Here is a 7,108-nt window from a genome sequence, read left to right as displayed (position 1 = left end):
AGCCAGAGCAATGATAGTCAGTCTCTAGCAGCAGCAGCCCGCCTAAAGCGATGCCAGCCAGTCTCCAGTAACAGCAACTTCCTTTCGTCCCGCCTGCTCCACTCGACGTCCAGCAAAACAGGACAGAGTCCAAGGCAAGGCAGGTCCGAAGGGGGAGTCCTCAGGGCCAGGGCAAGCCAAGAACAGTCCTCAAAGCAAGACAAAAGCAATCCTCGAAGCCATCCATGTCCCAACAGCCTGTGAAGGTTTGTGTCCCTTTAAATTTCTCCTTTCCTTTACTGAGGCAACTTGTAGCTTGCTCTTCTTTAAGTTTCTCTTTTCAGTCTTATTCTAGCCTTCTTTTTGTGCCAGGAAGGTTTCCATAACAAAACTTCCCTTTCAGCCGATAGATCTCCTTCTGTTGCTTGTAGTGTCATTTGAGTCAGTAAACAGCATCCCACATTGGGCATCTATTTCTCTTGTCCTTAAAGCCTCGTTGCTTTAAAGGTTCAAGTCTCAGTCTTTGATTCTTCTGATCCTCAAAGATATAGATGAAGTGCTTGTAAGGTAAAATAAATTCCTCTTTAATCTCAATTGATTCCTCTTCTGGTGTATTTTGATTTATAGAATGGTCAGGTGCAGTCTGAAAGTCAGTTTGAGCATTTGGAGTAAGGCTTCTGGCTCTTAGTTCTGTAGTGATCTCTTTCATTTTAGCACATATTTCTTCAGTAGCCTCATAAATCTTTTCCAATATAAGTTTACAGTTTAATTGTGAATGAGGTTTCTCCATTTTAATAGTAGTTGAAGAGAGTCCCTTTTTTCTTTTAGTGGAGGCTGTATTTAATAAAAGTTAAGCAATATCCACCCCCACAATTCCCACAGCTGGATCAGCTTATCTTTTCTCTTCAAGAATAGTTTGAAGGTCAAATCCACCTCATCTCCAAACAGTAACCAACAGTTGCAATGTTACCTTTTCACCACTAGATGTCCTCAGTAGATTAAAAAATCTTTCCCAGACACCATTTTTTTCTTTTCCTTTTTTCTGTCTTTTAAAGAAAAAGGTGGAAAAAGAAATAATCTCCCAATATAAAATAATAGTACAGCTCTAAAACAGAGTTTTTTCTGTACCCCAAAGTAGATAAAAATGAAATGTAATCATTAAAATTATTTATTCTATCCTTTTTGTTCAGCGCCTTTCTTCCCACGCAAACAAAAGCTGCTTTTTCAAGACAGGGAAATAATTCCAACAAAGCTTTTACAGGCAAAAAAAGACAAAATAGGGTGAAGAAAGGAGCAGGAGGGGTCTCACCCGGATCATCCACGGTGGGTCTTTCACGCTTAGATGTACCTGTGACTTTCGGCTGGTGCAGCAGGGTAATCGACCATCTTACAGGACGATCTTTGCTCCGTCGGCCCTAAGGAGATAGCTGGGGCCGTGGGAGAAGCTGCCGCCCTCCCGCAGTCACCAGCAAGCCTCCTCCTCAGTGGTCGCCCCTCCAGGGCGACTTTCCACCCACTGGGGGGTCTACCGGCAAAGAAAACACGGCCGGAGTGGAGACGAGTCTCCAAACATGACTGGAGTCGCCGTGAACCGGAACCGGAAGTACCTCCCCCCCATTTTGACATCCATTGGTCAAGAGTCTGGGAGGTAGAGGGTCCTTGAGGATACTCAGGTATTGGGTTGAATTCTTTTCCCATGGCAATCTTAAAAGGAGTGAAACCAGTGCTGCTATAGACAGTATTGTTGTAAGCCACCTCAGCAAAAGGGAGGAGGTCAGTCCAGTTTGTTTGTTGGTAGTCCACATAGCACCTAAGGTACTGCTCCACCATTGAGTTCACTTTTTCAGCTGCCCCATTCATAGACGGATGAAAAGCCGATGACAATCCTTGTGACGAGCCAATTATTTTCAGGAAACCCCTCCAAAACGTGGCTGTGAATTGCACCCCCGTCAGGGATTATCCATTTTGGTGCACCGTGCAGCCTGTAAATGTGCTTAAGGAACATTATGGCTAGTTTCTGGGCTGACGGGAGTCCCTTGCAGGCGACAAAATGACCCTGCTTCGAAAAAAGATCAATCACAGTCCATATTACTGTATTTCCTCTGCTTTCGGGTAACTCAACTATAAAATCCATGGTGATCTCTTCCCATGGCTGGGAAGGGTCCACGACTGTCTGTAATAGTCCAGGGGGCTTCCCCAGAATTCTTTTCATGGTGGCACACACCGCACAGCTTTTGACATAGTTTTCCACGTCCTTCTTCAAACACAGCCACCAAAACTACCGACAAATTAAATGTAGCGTTTTCAAATAGCCAAAGTGTCCGGCTTGTTTTACATCATGGCTGCATTGAAGTGCATGGAGGCGGAGGGTTTCAGGCAAATATAATTTTCCCCCTTTGTAAGCTAGTCCATCTCTACAGGTTACGGTGGTTTGATGGTCTTTAAACCATTGATCATGGAGGAGTTCGTGCTTCAGCTTTCTCGTCACGGGGTCATCTGGGTTCGGATCTGCGGTAGATGGGGTTTTCTGCTGTGTTAATTGAGAAACAATCTGTGCCGTAGGCATGATCGAATCATTGACTTGTTCACGCTGGCTTTTATACTGAGGCAATCTGGACAGAGCATCAGCCAAAAAGTTTTTTCCCCCTGGTATGCACTTTAGGGTGAAGTTAAATCGGTTGAAGTATTTTGCCCATTGTACTTGTTTGGGGGAAAGTTTGCGAGGAGTTTTTAGTGCCTCTAGGCTTTTGTGATTAGTTCATACTTCGAAAGGCACCTTGCTCCCGTCCAGGTAGCGCCACCAGGTTAATAGAGCCCAACGAATTGCAAAAGCTTCTTTCTCCCAAACTGCCCACCTCCTCTCGCAATCGGTGATTTTTTTTGATGTGTAGGCACAGGGTTGTAAGACCCCCTTATTATTCTTTTCCAAACGTACTGCTCCGACTGCTACATCGCTAGCATCGGCTTGAATCACAAATGGTTCCCCCGGGCAGGGTTGCTTTAAGCTCAGCTCGGCCACAAAAAATCTTTTTAAATTCTCAAAAGTGGTTCGACAGCTCATAGTCTATGTTAGTGGTTGGCCTGGTCATGGCTTTCCCCCATCTTTACCCGTTTTTAATAAGTCTGTTAGAGGTAAAGCAATTTCAGCAAAAGAAGGAATGAACTGACGATAGAAGTTTGCAAATCTCAGAAAGCTTTGAAGCTGCTTTTGAGTCGTTGGGGGTTGCCATTCAATTACAGCTTTCACTTTGCCAGGATCCATCTCTATGCCCTCACTGGACATCCGGTAGCCCAAATAATCTAGTTGGGTTTGGTGGAATTCACACTTTGATAATTTAACATATAATTTAGCATCTAGTAGTTTCTTTAGCACCTCTCACACTAAATTCACATGATCAGCCATATTCTTGCTATGGATTACGATGTCATCAAGATACACTAAAACCCCTTTGTATAGATGGTCGTGTAGCACCTGGTTAATCAGCTGCATGAAAACAGCTGGAGCTCCTTGTAGTCCAAATGGCATAACTTTGAATTGATAGCTACCCATAGGACAGTTAAAAGCAGTTTTCCATTCATCTCCTTTTTTTACTCTTACTCGGTAGTACGCTTCTCTTAGATCTAACTTGGTGAAGATATGGCCCTGTGCTAGATGGGTTAGTAGGTCCTTCAGGAGGGGGAGGGGGTACTTATACTCCACACTTACAGTGTTTAACCCCTTATAATCCATGCAGAGCCTCAGCAACCCATCTTTTTTTTCCTTGAATAACACCGGGGGGCCCACCTGGGATTTAGCCAGCTCAATGAAGCCTCTGGCTAGGTTTTTATTCACATATTGCTGCAGCTCCTCCATCTCAAGGGGGGACATGGCGTACATTTTTGGTTTAGGCAGCTTGGCTCCTGGTAATATTTCAATGGCACAGTCATTTGGCCATGGTATGATTTCACATTCCTTCTCACTAAATGCTTCCGCTAAATCTTGGTATTCTCTGGGGATGAGTGGCTCCCCTGGCAGGGGAATGGTGGCTACTTTCACTGTTTCTGCCGGTGGACTAGGCTCTCCGCTAATGTCAAAAGAGTCATGGGGGGGGAGTTGGGTCCTACCGGCAATCTCACAGTCCTCATCCCCTTTTCCCACCAAATAAAAGGTTTCTACTTGTCTAGCCATGCTAGACCTAAAATCACAGCTTCAGTCATTTTCAGGGCCACCACAAAATGGATGAGCTCCCAATGTTCGCCTATTTCTAAATGTACCAGCACAGTTAAGTGGGTGACTAAGGTCCCTCCCATTAAAGATCCATCCGCTTGTTCAAATCTCATAGGTTTGGAGAGTAACCTTGCTCATATGCCCAGTTTAAGGGCAATTGGCAAGCTGATAATGCATCGGGAGCATCCTGAGTCCACTAGCACCTTCAAATCCATTTGTACCCCTGTCTTAGGGACTATGAGCTTGGCAGCGAGGGAAAAAGGTGGAATGGGTCGACTCACCATCGGGTCATTTTCTCCCTCATTGTCGCTGTCGTATGAAGCCAGAGTGGTGGTGGATCCAACTGGAGTTTCCACTGTCTCCTGCGTAGGTGATGTGACCTGGGTGGGCTCCTGGGCGACCCAGCTCGTCTTTTCTTTGGTCGGCTGCTGAGCGGGTTTCTTCCTTTCTGGTGGTCCCAATCTACCTCTCTGCTGGGGATATGAGACTGGACAATTCACCACTCGGTGTCCCTGCTGGCCACACCTGAAGCATTTGATCAGTGGTGCTGGCGGGGGCCTGGGAGATTCAGCTGCCTTTATCACTGGAAGCTGGCGGGGAGGCGGTATCACTGGAAGTTCATGGGGAGGCAGTCATCTGGCAGGCTCTGGTCTTGGAGCCGGTCTGGGAGTTGCTGACTTTTTCCGATGGGTAAGCTCGATGTCTATCTTTACTGCTATCTGGTACCATTCCTGTAAGCGGTCAGGAACTCCCCAGTAGATGCAGGCTTCGAATATGTCGTCGTCCAAACCCTCTTTAAAATGGTGCACCAGGGATCATTCTGGCCACTGTTCAATAAGGCCTGCAACTCTTCTGAACTCGCGCACATAATCCATCGCCAGTCTGCCAGCTTGCTTCACTCCATGAATGTCTTCCTCTGCTCTTAGGGCTATAGAGTTGCCTTCAAATCGGGTTCTTAACCCTCGGACAAATAAGTTGAAATTACATAGTTCAGGTGCTTGCTCGTTGTACAGACTATTGAGCCACTCAGCAGCCTCTCTTTCCAGGTTAGCTGCAACAACATCAACCATCGCCACCGGGTCTGGATAGGCATCGCCATTGCGGTTCACATAAGAACGCACTTGATTCAAAAAGAAAGTTAACTTTTCAGGGTCCCCATCAAACGTAGCTTTCATGGAGGGAACAGCCATGCATTGTTGTCGGTCTAGCAGATCATGCATTCACCCATAATGCTGCATCAGGTCACACTGGAGGTCTCTTTCTCGTTCAGCCTTGGGAAGGGGCCCGGGACTGGCATGATGATGAGGGTAAGGATCAGGGCTGTGATGGCAGCGACGAGGCTCAGGGCTCCGTCGATAATGGTGACGGTCAGGGTGGTCCCTATCCCGGTACTGGTCAAGGCCGCCCCGGTCTCTGTAACGGCCAGGACTCTCCCTGTGCCAGGGATAGTCGGGGCTGCAGTAACACAGGTAGTGATCGAGGCTCTCAGAGGAGCAATGTCACTCAGGGCTAACATACCGTTCTTGGCGACCAGGGCTGTCACATCGATGGTGACGGGCTGGACTCAATGACCATCGGTGACAATTGGGACTGGCTCACTGCCACTGACAGTCCGGACTTCTCTCTCGCACGGGGCTCGAGGCTAATGCCGGTGATCGTGAAGGTGGGGAGGGAGCCCTGGCCCCTAGCACAGGACTAGGACTTCTTCTGGTCAAGGAACTGCCCCTGCCTCGATCATCCTCCTTTTTGATGGTAGGCAGCAGACAGGTGGTGCATTCCTTGGTTCCCAACCTCCAGCCCTTCAAATATCTCCCTAAGGTGCTCGACCGACTGGCTCCGGACTGCAGTCAGGTACTTCCAATCACCTGAGTTGTCCGACGGTGCCGTTCTCTTCGCCCCTCATCTATCAGGAGAGCGTGTACTTTGGGGAGCTGGCAGCGAGTATTTGGTCTCCGTTGCTTTAGAAGAATCCCTCTTCAGCTGGCTTGTTTCTGATCGCTTAAGGTCTCCACTAGGCAGGGCCCATTCAGACAACCAGATGAGCTCTTTAGTCTTTGGTCTTGCCCCCGTCGCCGAAGCATCCAAGACAGTGCTTTCAACCGGCGCAATGGCCTGCGCTCCATCCGCCAATGTACCAGCTGTGGCTGCGGTGCTGGTGACAGGGTTCTCTTTCTTCTCCATATTGGGATCTTCCCCAAGTCTTTGTCAGTCTCCCTTCTACTTTGGGTAGGTGACTGGAGCTCAGGACCCCGTAATTTTAAAGAAAAAGGCAGTTTTGGGTTAATGTCATGGTTCTGATAGATGAAACCATTAAAAGAACTTCAAGGCAAGAATCCTTCCTTAAAGAACATTTTATTAGGAAACAAAGTATTGGCACTTACGAGTTTCCGGTGGCGAGGCTTCGCCGATGGAGGCTTTCTTTTCAGCCTCCTGCCCGGGACTGCGTCAGAGCTGTCAAAACAGCGCGGATCAGCTGTTTTGCGGCTTGGAACTCCCTCCCTGGGCGAAGGGGAGAGAGTGAGTTTGGTTCAGATAGGGGTTGAGTTCCCTAGTCCCCCCAGGAGTGATCCTGGGGGGATGAAGGTGAGAACTCCCCCGGAGTCTGGACCTCTTCTCCGCAGCTCGGAGTGTCTTCACTCTTCGGAGCGAGGCTAGACGTCGCTGCCACTGCTGTTACTTTGTTTCTGCTTGTGAGTAACTTTTGAACAGACGGAACCTGACAGGGGATTTTTTTTTCTGCTTTAGTTAAATGGTGACTTTAACTCAAAGATTTTATTGGGATTTTCGCTATTTGTTATAAGTGAAAGTGAGAAGAAAATGGCCGCGGAAGCGCTGTTTCTTTGTAACAAAAGGAAAACTTTCACTTTCTTACCGGTGGTGGAATGATGCATTTTAAAGGATTTTAAAGAACTTTTCTTAAGT

This window comes from Protobothrops mucrosquamatus, unplaced genomic scaffold (genome assembly GCF_001527695.2).
Source record: "Protobothrops mucrosquamatus isolate PMUCROS unplaced genomic scaffold, P.Mucros_1.0 scaffold1988, whole genome shotgun sequence".
Lineage (NCBI taxonomy): Eukaryota > Metazoa > Chordata > Lepidosauria > Squamata > Viperidae > Protobothrops > Protobothrops mucrosquamatus.
This window is presented reverse-complemented; position numbering follows the sequence as displayed.